Raw genomic sequence first — 19,405 nt, 5'->3', positions numbered from 1 at the left:
CATGCAGGACAGTGAATAGACATTGTAGCCACAGAAGTGAGGTTCAAATACCACTCAACCTCACAGGGGAGGCTGGTGACCTTTACCACAGCAGCGCAGCCTGTCCCTCTCCTCCCATCACTCTATAGCTCTTTGCCTCTCTCCCTCCTCCCCTGTCATTTTTCTCTCCGTCATTCCTCTCATCCACATACATTCTTATCAGACTTCCTCATCGGTCCGTCTCCCCAGAGAGCCCTGCTCCTCCCTCTGTTCCACCAAAACCACCCCTTCCCCTTCACATCTCCGTTTTACACCTTGAACCCCTCTGACAGTAAGGGCAGGTTTTCTTCTATCCATCCGTCACATCTGTCACCGTCACTTTGCACCCCCCCACCCCACCACCCCATGTTGAGAAAAGGACAAGCTGAACAACAAATACCCATCACACATGTAACATACTCGAAACACCACAGAAGCAATAAAGACAACATGGAACAAATCTCCAGTTTGGAGACTGCACGTAGAAACTGAATCCCTCTCAGCAGACAGTGGTGTGTTGTATCAATTTTAGTGAATGAAAAACCATGTCACTATTTACTGTATTACATAGTGGATGACCTCTCACCCCCTTCCAAACATCTCCATCATCCAAATTAGTGTGTCTGTGAGTGTGTGTGTGGGTGTGTGTGCAGCTGAAACTGAGGTTGCAGGTGCACAGAAAAACCCCATAGTACAATTGCAGATGTGAATCTGCAATTCTAGTGTACTGTACCATAACAACGCAGATAAAAATAAAACATGTGTGTATGTGTGTGTGTATAATATATAACCTTCTGTCTTACCTGGTTTGAGTCATGTCTGTTTATGTTTGTGCAAGATGAGTCTCATTCAGAATAGATGGGAAACAACTGCACCATATAAGGAAAAAAAACACATTCAGCCATGTAGAATACAACACTGCTTTAGAAAACATCTAAATACGAGTAAATGTATGTAAAGAACAATCTGAAGTATTGGTATTGGTATAATTCATCTTAATATGCTTGTGAATGGGTACTATATTACTGTAATACTTAGCAGAAAATGAAATTAATTATACCTTACATCTATTTTGGGACTTGTTTACTAAATACATTTGTGCTTAGACAAAAATTATTGCATAATAGGAAAGAATGAAACTTAGAAACTGAGATGATGTGTATTAAATATAATATCAATTCTTAATCATCATCCTTGGATCTGTGAGGACACATTGTTGACTCCACTCATTCTGCTGGGACGGCGGACACCCCTCTGGGAGCTGCTGAGGCTGGATAAAGAGAAGGCAGCAGGCCTCTCCTCTGCGCTCTTTTCCTCCATGTATAGACCCGTAATGCACCCTACACATGAGGAAAAAGGCAGCGAAAGAGTCAATGAGAAAAAACTGAAGAGCAAGCTGAGAGAGGATGACAAGGACTCAGACAGAGAGATAGAAAGAGAGAGAGAGGGAACAAGGGACAGGGCACATGGAGGAGGAAATGGGAGGGAGGAAGGAGGAGGAGTTGATAGTTTGAGGGGTCGAGCACCACCTGGTATTCCTTTACAACCAAGGAAAATGCCTAGAGAAATGATAATAAAATAGAGAGAAGTCGCAGAGCCTTCTGTTGCTGACAGGAGCTGTGTATGTGCCCTGCGAGAGACGCGTGTGTGTGTGTGTGTGTGTGTGTGTGTGTGTGTGTGAGTTTGTGCAAGTGTGTGCGATGAATAATTCATGGCGGTTCATTAAGGAGAGAAAGTGTGAGTGGGTGATTGTGTATGGGTGTGTGTGTGTGTGTGTGTGTGTAAACCCTTCGTTGCTCTGCACCACGTCGCCTGCCTTGTGGCTGCCATCTGGCTTCACGCCATCCGAGTGCCACCCTCCAAAGCCCTCGCTCTTGCAAACATGGCAGGAGAGGAGAGGAGAGAGGAAGGGGCGGTGGTGTGTGGAGAGGGAGAGGGGGGTGGGTGGGGAGGGTGGGAGGGAGGGAGGGAGAGAGGGGGTGGGTGGCATATAGATATATATATATATTTATATATACAGAGAGAGAGAGAGGGGAGGGACTGAGGACAGAGCCTCAAGTTAACTTCTCCATTTCACTGATACCATGTGACGTCCACAGTCTGGTACAGAGAGATGTGCAGTTGGATGTGAGGCGTAATGACAGGCCATCACATATGATGCAAAGTGATGCACTGTTGTTATGTCACTTAACATAGACCTCTGCCTTTATATACATAGGATTGGCTTCGGCCCTTTCAAATCTGCTGCTGTTTCGTGCCCGCGGTGCAGACGGACCAGCGGCCGATACCCGTGATCCTTAGTGTCACACGTTCCTGAAAAGCACTGCGCGTTGTGAGGATTGCACCTCGACATGAGGAATATAGGTCACGTCCTCATTGGTTGTGCTGTTTTGTTATCATGATCTGTGTGCAGCGTCTCACCTGTGTTAATGAGCTTGTTCTGTGTTTAAAGGGACATTGTGTAACTTCTCCTGTTATCTATTCATGAAAATCGATTATTTCGTTCAAAAGTATGTTTTTCATGAATCAGTAATCCCCCCATCAACAAACTGAAGTGTTCCTTTCAGCTCTGAATGAGCCGTTCATATCATTCATATCTCCATGGAGCGGGTAAGCTCGGTGCTGCTGCCATGTCGTGTCGCCATGTTTTTACGTTCAGTGGCAGCGTGACGGTAGGAAACCACGGAAACAGACACCGGAGCTGTCGGCTCAGGTGGAGGTGGCGTCTGTGAAAAGTCACCACGGTAACGCAGTGAGGAGGAATGGAGCGTTACACTGATGCTGCATTCACCTGCAGTCGGACAGACGGCCGTCGGTAACAAACCAGATGTCATTTTAGTCACAGAAGTCCAGAGAAAGCCGGTAAAACAATACCACATCGCCATGACAACATATTGTCACGTGTATTGTTTTGCCTCGTGCTGACGGACCACTTGTTCACATAGAGGCTTGTTACTGTAATACCGTTACGTGCAGCGGCTGTCGTCCGTCTGCCCAATTTCACGTGAATGCAGCATGAAAAATACGATTGAGTTGGTTGCGATATACAACCGCAATGCTAGATGGGAGTAATTCCTACACAATGCACCTTTAAAGAGAGCTACAGAGCTGAAGATGAATTGGTTGAGAATGCATTTGTTTGGATTGATTTCTATTGGTACCAACAGCCAGGTTAATGTGTGGTGTTTTACATGTCAAAGTAGGAAAAGCACAGGTGCAAATTACAACAGTAACAAAGTGGCTGAATTCCATTTAGTAGCTTTTATATCAGGTTCCTGGTCCTGTGCCTGCTGGCTCCCTGGGCCCATGCAGGCTATTTGGGCCCTTGAACAAGAACTGAGCTATTGTTAATGTTATTAGTAACACCTGTGATTTTCCTGTACGACAAGTCAAACATCTGCTGTGGAACGGCCTGTGCATCATGGAAGACAAGCAGTCGGAGGGATCAGGCGGGTTTTAAACAGAGACCGAGGTCAGCAGGACTTGTTTATTTGGGGAGGAGGGAAATACAATGCATCAGATTTCCTGTAGTAAAAATCCAACTTGGCCTCACTGTACTTGTGTGCACAGTTTCTCAGGATTATTACCCACATTTCAGGTGCTTACATTTAAAGTCCCACTTCCAAATAAAAAAAGGTAAAACAGCTGGCCTGTGAAAAACCTGTATAATCATCTGACTGCTCTCCAACTGTCACAGCTTCTCACCTGTTTTTTTTTTTCTTTTTCTCACAATAAACTGGAAATGCCCTTTGAGGATGTGGATGCATAACCATGATATTTCATGTTTACACACACACAGACACGTGCAGTCACAGATACAACTGAGGAGTATGTATTCCTATACCAGATAACTTCTCCCTTTCACACACACACAAACACACACAGCTTTAATTCATCCATCCCTTTACCTTGTCGTCCCGCCAGCATTAGTTCCTGGAGGGCTGCTTCCTACTGCCAACACATTTCCCTCTGCTCACGCACATGGCGACTGGCCATGGCAGATGATTGAGCGTTTGTAAGTATGTACTGTATGCAGTGTGTGTGTGTGTGTGTGTGTAATCAACACAAGCAGCTATGGTTGCAATATAGTGTCCTAAAATGAGATGCCAGGTGTTTGTGTGTGTGTGTGATGCATGTGTGTGTGTGTGTATGTGCGCTGCATGTGGATGTGTGTGTGTGTGTGTGTCCATCTGGAGGGGTCTTTGGGGTTACAGTAATCTGGCACAGCAATCTCGCACTGTAATCATCTCAGTGCTCAGCAGGTGGTCCGGCAGAAGGCTGGGGAGAAAAGTTTCTGCACATTTTCTCAACCAGCTAAGACCACTCTGCTAAACCCAAACCACGGCCGCATACAGTACAGTACACCCACTTGTGATCATGTTTGCAAAACCAAACTCATTCTCAACAGATTATACTACACACACTGTCAAAACTATTTACAATGGCCGTACAAGAAGATAGTAAAATGTCCAAAATGTGGCAGCAATACTGATGGAACTTTGTTTCATTTACTCTGGGATTGCCATAAAATATAAGAAATTTGGTTTGGTAAAACAAAACACGCTATGAACCATATTAACATAACTATTCCACCAACACCAGAGTCATGTATTTTAGGAGATCTACATAATTTTAATAAGGTTCCACCAAAGGACAAGAAACTGTTCCTCTCTTTATGCATGATTACAAAAAAGGTGATCATAAACAACTGGATCTGTTCCAAAACCCCATCGGAGAGGGAGTGGGTCACCGAGGCGATGGAGGCAGTGAATTTGGAGAAAGTAGCCTTTGGTCTGGAAAATAATGACGCAGGTTATGTTGAAATTTGGGCTCCAATGTAAAATTATTTGATGTCGTTGTGATGTACATGCTTTTGTCCTTTGATATTTCTTTTGAGCTTGCTTATGAAGTTTGTAGTTATAGTACCTGAGGGAAGTACCTGTTGAAGTTTCAGAGCTTCTCTGAGCGCGATTTGCAAATCTCGCGAGATTTGGACAGACCAGGAAGAGGAGCTTCCGTTACAAACAAGCTAATTTTTTTCGGAACAATTTCGCATTTCGGGGCTTCAGTACAAGATGGACATTACATACGAGCAGCATGGAGGTATTTGGATGTTTTTTGGTGTGTCTTTTTGTTACGAAGACAATTGGTATCCATTTGCAACCGACATGCACTGCTACGCCGAGACCCCCTGTAACTCAGAGAAGCCACGGATAACTCTGAAACTTCTCCCAGCCCTTAGTCCACATGAGGGGGAGTAGATAATGAGATAATGAAATTTCAATTTTGAGTGAACTATCCCTTTAAATTAAGAGTATAAAGGTTAACTTGATTTAAAGTAGTAATCAAAAGAAGCTTAACTTTTGCTTTGTGTTTTTGCTCCTGTTCAGTTAAAGGAACAACAGTTTCTGTAAAGGAACAAGTACATTTAAAAAAAACTGTGTGTGTGTTTTGTGTGTGAGAGAGAGAATCAAAATCTTAACCAGATTAAACATGGCAGAATCATGCATATCTATAGATAGATGAGCAATTTTCATATCACATTACTATCTGCAGCAATGAGGCAGCCGTGTTGACAGCGCTGTTCCCAGCTTTTGGTGCACTTGACACAGTCCCCACGGCTTTTCTACATGTGGAAAGTGCCAAGAGTGGAGGAAAACGGGACAGCTCAGCCAGACTCAGGAAATACAGCAGGAGGTGCATGTAAGCAGGGACAACAGCATCATTATGGCATGAGGTACAGCAGTGTGTCCTCACTACATCAGAAAACATATTTCCTGATAGCTGTTTACCTCTGGGACAAAAGCACCTTATTCTCCTGTAATGGAAGGTGACAGATAACAGAGCAGAGAGGATAATGATATATATTCTACCCTGGGTTCTTTTCTTTCTATTTAGGAAGGTCTTAGCGCAATAGTAAAGCTATTTCAGGAGATCTAGGCCTTATCATGGCACCACACACAGGGATAATGAACTTGTCCTATCCTGGCACATTATAGCCTATACACATGTGAGTGTGGGTGTAAGTGTGTGTGTTCTGTTTTAACTCAAGAGGACAGCTCGTGTGTTGTTACATAGTGATGAAGGGCGCTTTGTTATCTCTACCTGGCGCCCTTATCACATCTGCACATGTGACACCTTTCAATAACCCTCAGTCGCCACCTCACTCTCTCCTCTGCTCTGCTAAAAATGAGGACCAGGGAGATAAAGTGTGTGTGTGTGTGTGTGTGTGTGTGTGTGTGTGTGTGTGTGTGTGCGTGTGTGTGTGTGTGTGTGTGTGTGTGTGTGTGTGTGTATGTGAGATGGTTCGTGGGAGAGAATGAAAAATCGTGCGCTGAGAGAGAGAGAGTAGAGGGGATAGAAAGAGAAAGTAGTTGAAAGAAAGAGGAAAATCTTTCAAGATGAAGTGACAAAGAGATAAAAGAGCAGCAGGAAAAGTAAAAAAGTATATTCACCCAAGTATAAGAGTTTAGAAGCTCTGACTTTTTTAAAATTTATACTTAAACTTCTGCACATGAAGGTGTTTAAAAGGCGCAGAAGCAGCAGCAGCAACAGTTTCATTAAGAGCATGATCTCATCAGAGTAAGAGGAGACTGATTCTGGGCGTTTCCTAAATCTAGCCAATCACGTACTGCCACTGCAGAGACTTACTGACCATATTATCAGGTAGGTTACACCTGTTCACCTGTAATATAATCTAATACAATACAACAGCCCTGCCATAAAGTCAACATTTATGAACCTCAGAATCTCTTTTTGTTGACATGGTCAGAAATGTGTCAATTTTACTTTTTACTATGACTGAAATGTTTCAAATGTTACATCTTCTTCCTTTTTACATACATGAAGGCGAAGGGACATTAAAGCCCAGTCAAAATAATATTGCAGCCCAGAACTGCACCACCACCACTGATTATAAGCACAGTGATAAAACATATGATGTAATTAACACCTCAATGAATGTCAACAAAATGGAGCGTTACGGGCATCGTAAAAGTTTATGGCACAGTGCTGTTGTATTGCATTAGACTGTACAGGTGTGCCTAATAAAGTGGCCACTGAGTGTATACTGTATTATCAATATAGGCCCTACATCAAAGACACATTAAGACGTCTATCTTTGTGCTTTTATCTTTGTATATTCATATGAAAACAGCTCTGAAAAGCAGCTCGTACAATTCTATTTCAGTAATAATCCAATGTAAACATGCAAACAATGAATAATATAGTTGATTAACAGAGAGTGAGTCTTGTTTTTCAAGCATCATTCTGACAATATTGGTATAATTTTCCCCACCAAGTTAATTACAGAGATCACAAAACTAGGTCATTGCTAAAAAGAGGTCTGGACAAGTTCCATGAACAGATGCGTTACAGCTATTTCAGGTGCACTTTTGGTTTAACCTCTGAATAAAGTTCAGCTCTTCACCACCTGTTGGTTCATTCACCTTTTTTTGTCACCGTTGCATATTTGTTGTCGCAGTGCTCTTGAATCTAATGGAGGGGACATTGTTATCCCATAATCAGCAGGAACGACTGCCAAGACTACAAAATGAAGACTAGAAGCATCTCCTAATGCAAGAATTACACTTCTTTACTTTTGCTTGAATTTGTGTGGTATATAGCTGCTTTTAGTTACAGCCAGCGAAGGATATGATTGCTTCTTTCAATCACTGAAAAGATAATGGGCACATAGAGAGAGAGAGAGAGAGCGAGAGAGCAAGGTAAGAGCAGGAAGTCAGTGGGCTGGATATCAGGAGTGTGAATGGGCAGAGTGTAGAGCAGAGAGCCAGGCCTGTTGGCCAGTTTCCAGTGGGGATAGTGGGTGTCCCTGTGCCAGCTGGCAGCCTGTCTCTCCCATCTGTGGAGCCTAGGAGAGTGTGCAGTAATCTCCTGGAGACAGCGGCTCAGCTCAGGCCAGATTTAAAGGGATATGGCCAGCTGGCCAGGCATGGACAGGTCTGTACTACGGAGAGAAAGGAAGGGCAGGAGAAGGCCACGGAGAAGGGAGGGGATGAGTGAGTGAGCTGTGATGAAGCAGGTCAGGTGTAATGGTGAGGATGATAGGGGAGCTGAGGATTGGTGGTCAGGGAGCAATAAAGAGCACTGGTAAGAATGATTATAGTCCAGCTGCCAGCAAATAATGGGACAAGCTGAATGTAATGTCCCTGCCTTTAACTGTGAAAAGCGCGGCGGGGTCTGTGCCAGCTGCAGTAACGTGACACACATATACCTGTGTCAATCCGAGCTTATGTAAGGCTTCGTCTCACACGGCCCTGTTGTCTTTTCTCACCGCCTTGTGTCACAGAGCTAATGAAGCTAATTGAAGTTAGCTCTCAGTGCTTACTCCAGCAAAAGAAATAAAAAAGAAGCTGCAGGGGAAGTAGTTCTGCGTCGGTCTTGGCGAGCTCCTGTCTGTCTGTGCTTGCTGCAGATGGTAGTCGGAGCCCAGCTGGTCTGTCGGATGCAGCTTAAGGCCAACATTTCAAAATAATATTAATCTTAGCAAGTCATTTAATCCAGCATTTACCTTTATTTAGTGGGAAATTTTCCAATCATAATTTCACTAATCCCAACACAATTCTGTAGCAAATTAAAGATTTTTTTTTAATCCTGTCTAGTTTAATTCCTATTCTTAGTTTTAGAGAAATATTGTCTTGTCTGGAAGTGTGAGAATGTGTCAAATAACTGCTGTGATTTTTATTTTGCTACTACTCCTCACCTGTCTTGAGAAAATGTAGGTTTTGTTTCTGGGTACCAGGGTGAATGACTTGTTAGAGTGACTTTTGCTTGCAGAGTGGGTGCCAGGTGAGGGAAGGAGGATGTTAAAGAGGGAGACAGAAAGAGATCCGAGCTTACAGCTGGGGCCTGCTGACTCCATATGTTAACATGCAAGTACAAAAACACTGCACGCAAAGACCCTTTAAGAGACACGACGAGACACTCACTGCAGCAATCAAAGAAAGAAGCCATACATGCCACTCGTATCACATTTAAAGGATATCTGGGAACAATATCATGTAGTACACAAATGCGTACACAGGTGTGCGAGGCTCACACACAAACGCAAAGAGACACACACACACACACTCACGCCTGCGGCAATCGCACAAGAATAAGCGAAGCCATGCAAATCCCCAGATGTGCAGGAAGACAGGGAGAAGATGAGGAAGAGAGGATTGGGAGGAGGAGTGGAGTGCCTGGAAGGAGGGGAGGAGGGGAGGAGAGGGGGGGCTCTGATGGGAGGTTGGGGGATGTGGGGTGGGAGGGGGGGGCTGGGTGTTTACTACTATTTAAAAGGCAGTGGGTGCTGTGTGCAGATTAATAAACAGGAGGTAATAGCAGAAGGACTCTATATTTATTTTTTATCTTAAATGTTGCTTGTTTGTCGGGCTGGATGAATATTGACTGTGAAATTGGGATCAGGGTCGACACATGCCAGTGCTCGGCCTTATCTCTGGGATGCAGGCAGGCCTGGGGCCGTTATCGCCGTGCCACAGTGGCGTGCCGGCACTCCAGCGCTCTCAAAGCCGCCACATTCCCTTTGTATCTGCCTGGAGAAGCCTGTTTACCTTTCACTGGCTTGATATTCCTATTAGAGCCGCTGACTATTTACTCACTGCCTCCTCCTCCTCTCCCTCCACTGGGCACTGCGCTGTCTCTCATCTCTTCCTCTTTCTGTTTCTCTCTCTCCATTTGGCTATGCCTATCGAGCTCTTTTTTTTTACTGTTTGTCTCTTTACAGTATATCGTTTTGTGCTGCCTCTGCTTCTGACCTTCACCATGACATAAACTTCTAGACACGGATTTGCCCACCAAGATGTGAATATCTTAGCTGTGAACTAAGGGGTTACTTTTATACAGATATAATGACACAGATTGTTTGACACCATTTACAAATGGGGGGGACTTTCCTCATCAGAGAAATGTCAGCTGTGTGTTCATCACCAGTCCACACTTCATGTCCCTTCTTGCATCGACCTTAAACGACCTGCTGTTGTTGCCTAAACATAAACAAACCCTTGATTATAGAGACTCAGTGATTCCCTTAGTCATTTAAGTGTAGAGGCTGCAGAGGATGAACAGATTTCTCTCCTGCCAACATTCACACAGAGTCACATGCATAAGGATGCTATAGTCAGTTAAGCCCCTATAGTGTTTAATTGAGAAGTCTAGGTCATTAAGGAAAAGCAAATTAACCCTGTTAGTTTCAAGTGGTGAATTATGAGTCAAGGAGCTAATACCAATCAATCAGCTAATGTACACATAATTGATAGCTCCACCAGAAACGCTATCATGCCTCCAACGGTGACGGCTTGATTTGAGATATAAGTGAAATATGATCGTTATTAGGCAATGAAGAATTTATGGAAAATCCTATATTACAAAAACATGAGTGTGGTTCAAGAAGCCCATGTTACTCTCAAACTGGATGTGGCAGCCAGTCAGTCAATTGACTGCTACACCTTTGATGAAACTACTGTAAAACAACTGTTTTCCCCCTCTCCTCTTCTCTCCCCTTTCTCTCCTCTCCTCTTTCTCCTCTCCTCTCCTCTCCTCTCCTCTCTCCTCTCCTCTCCTCTCCTCTCCTCTCCTCTCCTCTCCTCTCCTCTCCTCTCCTCTCCTCTCCTCTCCTCTCCTCTCCTCTCCTCAGGGAAGGACACTCAGATTCCTCCAGTGATGACTGCCTCCTCTCTCCGACTGCAATCTTCATGGCAGTTTTTTTGTTTTATCTCTCTTCTCCATGCAGGGTACGCTAAGGGGCTCGGGGCACACTGTGCCGCATGCCATGCCATGAGGTGGGATAAGGAGCAAACAAACACACGGGCAGCGCTTAGCAACCCTGATCAGAGTGTCTGCCGGGGTCCTGATAAGCTGACAGGCAGGAGAGGACAGCGAGAGGTGGAAGGAGTGGGTTGTGGGGACGTAGGGCTGTTGACATTGCAGGGTGCTTTCCCTCTCTGAAGGCTAATGGCCATGAATATCATGGCAACCCCCAAGAATTTTTCCTTCTTTTTTTTTTCAAATCACAAAGTCCTCTTTCACAAACAGAGGAAGGAGAGCACAGATGCATATTCATGTGCCCCTGACATACTGTCTCAGAGAAACGTGATTTTTTTTGTGCGCTCAGACCACTATGCAAATATTCACCTTACTGTCTGTTCATGATGATAATGATGAAGATCACAGGAGTGTTTACTGCAGTTTCTTTATTCTCCGTGCATATTCCAACTGTACATTAGCTGCATCAACACTCTAGTGTGCTTGACATCTTTTTTTAATTGGAGGACCTCGTCATCACTATCACTATCACACCATCACAGACACAGCCCCAGCATTGTTGTTTCCATTGTTGTTGCTTTAGCAGCACAACATCAAGTAGCCTATTTCATTCAACTTTGACCATCTGTTTTGGCTCATCTCCAGGCTGACGTCCTATTCCCATTTGCATTTAAAATGAGTTTTAACCAACTTACAGCGGTACGCTACAATTGCTTGTAGTTGTGTCACTCAGAAAGTAGTCAGCCAATCAGGAAAGGCTCTGGAACTGACCTGAACTGATCTGTCTATTAACTCTCCATCACATTATTCAATTGAGGTTTCACACTATTTGCATTTTTGTCCCCCAGTGAGGTAAAATTATCTCTTTAACCTCAATCCACCTCATCTGCGCACACACACACACACACACACACACACACACACACACACACACACACACACACACACACACACACACACACACACACACGTCCAAGATGTCATATATGACACGTCCTTGGATATGTATATTTTATGTTTTGGATCCACCACAACCTAAAAAATGTATTTTCAGTTCACTGTCTATTTGAACATCTGCCTGTCTTTTGATGGTCGGTCAGTCCATCTGTCTGCTGATTAGTTCACATCTGTCTGTCTATCCAGCTGCCAGCTTTTGAAACCAACGTGTGCGGGACATGAGCAACATTACCATCCTGTTGTACAGCAGCAGAGAGAGAATGATGAGAATGATGAAGAGAATGACGAGAGAGAGGGGAGAGTATACAAAGAACTAGACGACACCTGAACAGCATGTTTACCCAACTTAATCAAAGAGAACAAACTGGAAAACTTCTGCAACACGCACACACCTATACAGTCTATGGTAGGCTACACACACACACATGCACACACTTTGGCTTAGTTCTGCACAGTACAAACTACTATTGTGGCTATCTGCCCTCAGAGTTAATAACATTTAATAGTTTATGTGGCCTGTCAGTGTTATGGGCTAAACATATAGGCTATCCTGGTTTACGTTGTCATTTTTTAAGATTTAACCAAGTATAATCAGCATATTTATTATCAGATAAGCTTCCCTCAATAAGGAAATTTCTATTAAACAACACAAACATTAAAGGGATAGTAGCATTTTTTTAAAAGTGGGGTTGTATGATCTACAAATAGCCCGTAAGTACTTTAATTGCAGTAACAGTAACTCCTCCCGTTAGCAACGCCAGCCCATAGAGGGTATGCACATGACGTCACGGTACTCGGAAGTCGCTGTGGAACGTCCACTGAGTGGCAAAAAGACGAGTGGCAGAGCCGCCAAAGTTCAAAAACGAGCAAGTAACGAAGCGATTTTCTCCGAGCCCACACAAGTCTGACATGTCTAGCTTTGCCAGCATGTAAAGCATGCATGACCTAACAGAGCTGCTAAAAATCTTGAGGATACGTCTCACTTTGACTGAGTTACATTCAAGAACCTGTTCTCAATGACGGAAAGTAAATTCACTGGAGCGGTCATTTTTTTCGATCGATCAGCTGTGTTTACCGTTTCAGGTGTCGTAGTTATGATGTTTAGACAGATAAATTAGTCCTCTAACACATCCTACAGTTTGACTGGTCAGAGTTTTTCAGAATAAAAGCAGCTCGTGTTTTAGTGTCGGGAGTCACTGTCAGGACGACAGTAACAGCTGTAATCTCGTCCCTCTGCACATTAACAGTGAGCCTGTCAGTCACTCTGCCGGTGCCGCGGTCACACTGTGTGTTACAGGAAGTGTCCGTGGAGCAGACGGTTTTGGGGAGCTGGTTGTCGATTCTTTTTGACATCAATTTGTTTTCATATAAGATATTTTATCCAGTTTATGAGTCCATCGCTATCCGCCAGCACGTTGAGGAACGCTTGTTTTGCCACTCAGTCCGATCGAACGGGGCGTTGCCGAGGGCAACGTGACGTAAACGCATACCCTCTATAGCCCTGCCCAGAGATTTACAACATACATTGTTGTGAATGGACCCAAAGAAACTGCCTATTTTCGCGGCCTAAAAGAGGTTTTACGTGAAAAAAAATACACAGTTCCATTGTTCGCTATAATATAACTTTTTCCAGCCCCTCAAGTGCAAAAACTGCGTTTTTATTTGGACCTAACCAACTCACGTATCCCTCTGCCCAGGGTTAGCGCCCGCAAATCAGCAGTTGGAAGGTCCAAATAAAAACTGTGTTTTTCCTGCACTTTGAAGGGCTGGAAAAAATTATATTATAGCGAACAATGGAACTGTGTATTTTTTTTTCAGGTAAAACCTCTTTTAGGCCACGAAAATAGGCCGTTTCTTTGGGTCCATTCACAACAATGTATGTTGTAAATCTCTGGGCAGGGCTATGGGCTGGCGTTGCTAGGAGTGCAGAGCATCTTCTACAAGGGGGCAGTTGTCGGTCTGAGAAGTGAAGCTCACTTCCGCGTTCAAAAAGCTGCAATCCCCTCGGCTGTCGCTGGGGGCTGGCTCCAGAAGGGAGCAACTCCAATTGAGCCCCATGTTAAAATAGCCGATTTTACAGCTTTAAAAAACATATTTACAGCCTGGTACATTTCATTTTTTTGGTCTCAACCGATAGTTTCTACCCCCGCACACACTCTGAGGGGGGTGAATTTTTTTTAAACTCCGTTTTACTGTTATTAGGTTTAAAGTTCTGGCCAATTAGGGCGCAGAACCGTTGAGTGACAGGTCCGGAGACCGCTGCTACGAGGCCAGTGGGCGGGCCCTCGGCCGGCCAACGGCCGCACCGCTCCAAATATGGCAAGTAGAATCCAACATGGCGCGGCTCAAACCCCCGTAGTAGCGGCACAAAACAGACTCCCCCAAACCAATGGGTGACGTCACGGACGCTACGTCCATTCTTTTTACAGTCTATGATCTTCTACTGCAATTAAAGTAGCCTACTTAGGGGCTATTTGTAGATCATACAACCCCACTTTAAAAAAAAATGCTACTATCCCTTTAAAAAGAAAATGTAGTTACGAAAAAATAAAATAAAACAATAATAATATTAATGTATCAATTCTGTACGTTATATTAGCAGTAGGGGAGAGTGGGGTAATTTGTGCCATGGGGCAAGTAGTTCCACCCCTGTTATCTAGAAAACCATAGAAGAAGTTGGTCATGTGACCACATATTTTTGAAGGGGCATCCATTTCACCCATCCTATCAAGAAGGGAGACACATGGCTTGAGAGGAAAGCACATTTATGTTCAAAAAACAAGTTTTTGCCCTCCAAAGTAAAATTTCTATGATCAAGGTTTTTTGATTGCCATGTTTGAACAATTATAGATAACTTTGAAAACAGTTCACACATGTTTTAGTGCTTTATTAAGCTACACCATGAGTCTATACAGGTAGCATGATGCCAGCTCAAAAGAGCTGGGGAATCCTTTTTTCTCAAAATGCTGGGCTTGGGGTAATTTGTGCCAAAGGGCCTGGGTTAAGTTGTGCCAGTGGCAGTGCTGTCTGTGTATAGGAGAAACATGGCAGTGGGCACGGATTTGCTTGAAACTTGACATGTGTGATGAGGGACCGCCCCTGAACACACCTGCCCAGTCTGGTTGTGCTCGTAGCCTGGTGGATGAACAAAACATTGCGTTTCTTTGCGCCACAACCCCCAGCGTGCCTCAGGCCCCCGCAACTAGCCTACATGGGGACAAGCGAAGGCCCGGTCATCGCCGCTTCTGGCTTTAATTTTGTATTGAATGTCTTGCTTTTATATAGCATTATCATTTGTGAGATTAAAATGATCTGTTTTACTTCAATTATCAATGGCACAATTTACCCCAGTGCATTCTCTCTAATGGCACAACTTACCCCACACCGGGGGCAAGTTGTGCCAGAATTTTTTTTTTTTTTCTAAAGCTATATTTCTGAAACGGTTGATTTAAGATTCAAAGTGATTGTTCCCAGGGATGCACAACATCCTAAACTATATGTACATATATTAGTTGGGGGCATTATTATAATCCCCTTGCTTTAAAGGCAGTTTAAGTAAAAATTGGCACTTCTTACCCCGCTCTCCCCTACCATAAAAAAGAAGGAAAATTTCACCATCAAAAATTGCAAGATGTTTGCACTAGTAGCTCTGACCTATGGCAGGCCGAGCTCGTATCAGACATTCTGATTGGCTGTGACAGTCGCCATGGAACGTCGAATGGAGTGACGTTCCACAACGTGACTCGGATGAAATTCGACTCTAAACAGAATATTCAAACGGCAGGAAAGCGTCAGAAAAAAGGGTAAAAACTGGCCCAAGTTTAGTTCAGAAGTTGTGAAGCTGATCCAGTATCACACATGGACACACAAGGGGTTATGCTAAGCTAAACAGCTGCTAGCAGTATGGCGTCTACGGTGGCCCACAGAGCTCAGTGCAACGTAAGGAAACACAATGGGCAAACCACACATTCAGAAAGCATCGGTCACAGCTGAGCTAAGAGGTGAGTGTTGTTCAAGAAGCCCATGTTACTCTCAAACTAATACAACAGACTGTGGCAGCCAGTCAGTCAAACTGCTACACCTTTAAAGAAACTGTAAAACAACTGTTTCTCCCCTTCTCCTCTTCTCTCCTTTCCTCCTCTCCAAGCTAAACAGCTGCTAGCAGTTAGCTTGGCACTAGTGGCGTCTACGGTGGCCCGGAGAGCTCAGTGCAAAGTAAGAAAACACTCAAACTCAGAAAGCATCGTTATTATTTTAACAGTTACATTCATAACACAACTAATAACGCAAAAGCACAACACCAGAGGGAGTTAAGTGATAGAGGGCATCAGCCCAGCGGCTCACCTGGTGGAGCAGGTAGCCTACCATGAAGGTGTAGCAGCCTACTAGTGTTGTCGTAACTGCAGTGGTTCAAGTCCGACCCAGGGCCCTTTGCTTCATCTCTGTCCCACCTAGGTGCGTTGCTTTTTAGTGTCCCCCTGGAAACACTTGTGTTGTGAGTATTTGCACCATGTGTGTTGTCAACTTCTCATCTATCAGCTACAGTAGGAAGCAAAGAAGTGCTATTTCAAAATAAATCAGTCAAACTATTCTTTTATAGTCACAAGTTGTAGTAGCCTAGCTATGTAGCTTCACTGACACTGGAGTTGTTAGAGTCATTAATGTAGTAGTAAGAATGAATGAATGAATTTGTTATTATTCTTGGATTATTTCTTATTGATAACATTTCCTAGGTATCCTCACAGCTGAGTTTCCGAAAAGCACTTGAGATGTATCATGTATCATGTATGAACATATCCCATTAAGCAAACCATATGGTTCCCTGGGAAGAATAAACAAAGCATAGAAAGGTTTTGAAAAATATCTTTTGACCCAGGTCTGTTTACAGATCAGTGAACCTTAATTGATGCTGTCAGCCGTTGCTCACTTCCAGGCTATCCTTTTCAATACTGAGACAATAACAACATTATGGAGCTCAATAGCTCATATTCCTATGTGGCAATAATATCTAGATCCCTCCCCCTCGCAGTGCAAATCAATGACGTGAGATGGCCTTTGGCTTCATTTTTCATCTTTAATATTGATTGCTGTTCTACTTTGGAGTGCACTGTCAGTCCAATTACAGAGAATTTAATTGATTTTTCTTCACAAGCTGGGTTAGATTGGATTGGTTTATGCAAAGCAGATCAAACAGAAGTACTCCCTGGACTCCCTTCTATGTGTAAAATACAGCTCTAATGAGCAGGAGCACCCTGACACTTTCTGCGTCCCAGCCTATTCTCTCTCTCTCTCCCCGTGTTTCTTTCTCAGCACAAAGTGACACACACACACACACAACAAAAATGTAGTTCGATATAACCACAGCAGCAGTAATTATTATTAGAAGAAGCCAGTTTTGATGATTCCAACAATTTTACGCTAATAATCATCTTCAGCACACTGAAGTAATTGCCAGGAATTACAGTGTTCAATAGAGTGGATGGCTCCAAAACATCCACGGTTGTATCCCCCTCCCCACCGCCCCCAGAGAGAGTTGAAACTTGGGCAAAGAGTTGATAATTCATACAATTATATGTGATGAATAAAGCAGGTGTCTCTTCATTTGAAAATTCCACAATGACCTTTACAGGAAGCCTCCTCTCATGAAATATACATGACCCCGAACACAATATGTCAGACAGCTAGACAAGGCTAATTAGCTGCAGGTAAATTCTGAAGGCCTCGCTCTGTCTTTTGCACTCTCTCTCTCTCTCTCACACACACACAAACACTTTGGTCAAAAGCTGCACCGAGTGGAATTGTCTACCAGGTTTTCCCGGTTCATAATTATTTTGGTCGCTGTATAGCCACAGTTTTCTATTGAACTTCCACCAAAACAAGAAATTTAATCCCTTATTCATCTATTAAGCTACATTTTAAAAGAAAATACATATAGCCTATAGGCCGCACTTGAATATAAACTGCAGGTTTTCATGTTGTAACATGAGATATTTACACAGAAAGACAGTAGGAACTGTGACAGTCCGCTCGCTTTTCCGCTGTTTTGGTTATGCTCCTCTCCTCCGTGTGCATCTGTTTACATACGAAGCCGGTGAAAAATCAATAAGTTACATAACGATGTTACGGCGTGTGTTTGTGTAGTCCTTCACCCACAAACTCTGCCTCAATTCGCATAATCTGTTGCGCATAAGAAAAGGTGGATGGAAACCCAACTATAGTGGAGTTTCAGTTGTTCAAATGCGTCACTTTCTTGAACCCAGATAAGCTTTTCTAGGAATTAGTGGGAAAGATTTTGATCATTAAAGGAACTTCTGACTTTTTTTTAACACGACCCTGCCGTTAAAGATGTAGTTTTACAACACAAAACAATATGGTGTAGTAATGAGCGAGCTTCAGTGGTGATAGCAGGTTGATTCTAATCTTTATATTAAGCAAAGGGAAGCAGCTGGTGGCTGTAGAGAGGTAAGAGAGTGGTATCATTATAAATCTGATCCAACTATCAGCAGAACAGGTTTTTAAAAGCCCATTTCCCCCAAAATGTCAAACTGTTGCTTTCAGTGTTGAGTGAGATGGAGAAAACAGCCATTAACCATCACTAATGCCACTACAATACTAATATTAACCCCATATAGTCACAGTAGGGCACTCCTGCAGCACTATACACCTCAGTTCATTTCTCATTTAATTATTATATGCTGGAGGGCAGTGGGCTAATGTTTAATGTATGAAACTTTGGGCACATGTTAAAGTGTGTGTGTGTGTGTGTGTGTGTGTGTGTGTTTGTTTCGTTGCCATAGAGTAGTGGAAATGTGTTGTGTTGTAGCAGTCTATCGCTTGTCTCCTCACTTAAATCTCCACTTTCACATTCCTGGAGGCTAGTATTGGAGCTAACACCCCTCCTCTTTGCACCTTTGCACAGCTTGCAAGTGTGTGTGTGTGCGAGTGTGTGTGGGAGGGAGCGAGACGGAGATGGTGCTGTCTTCGATGTCTCTGGGTGCCCCCTTGCTGAGCTGTCATCACTCCATGGCACCGGGTACACAGCACAGCTGCAGGGGAACCACTCTGCAGGGAACCTTCGTTTCCATCTGTCTCCAATTCACAGTGGCACCTATTTAGAGCAGCTGAGCGGCTGTGCATGCCACGAGCCACAAGAGAGGGGAGAGGCTGAGTTTGGAAGAGGGGGTCAAGAGAGATGGGTACCGACAGATCACATGTTTGAGTTCAGGGCAGTGAGATTATGGGGTGATACTTGACATGAGGCATAATGAACCCGTCTTATATGACTTTATCATATTAATACATCAGCATTAATGTAACATATTGCATTTTTCATTTCATTTCTGATGTAATCAGTTTGTCATCAGCCATCTGATTCCTTCTTCCAGAGGGGTGGGGGGAAGGAAAGAAAACACACAATATGTTTATCCTCGTCTGCAGCGAGTCGAGTCTGAAAAACATCCCAAAAACACACAGACGGTATCAGTTTGAAGAACAAACCCTGTCTTTGTCGGATGATCTACCAGTGCTGGTACTATAGGCTGATATTTTCTGACTAGCGAAGCATTGTTATTGAATTTTTTATTTTCTTTTTACCAATCTGATTGTCAGAAAAGGCATACATGCACTAAATTGCAAAAGAATTGTATTA

The sequence above is a fragment of the Trachurus japonicus genome, chromosome 3 (assembly GCF_045865225.1).
Source record: "Trachurus japonicus isolate A0001 chromosome 3, Traja_1.0".
NCBI classification, from domain to species: Eukaryota; Metazoa; Chordata; class Actinopteri; order Carangiformes; family Carangidae; genus Trachurus; species Trachurus japonicus.
This window is presented reverse-complemented; position numbering follows the sequence as displayed.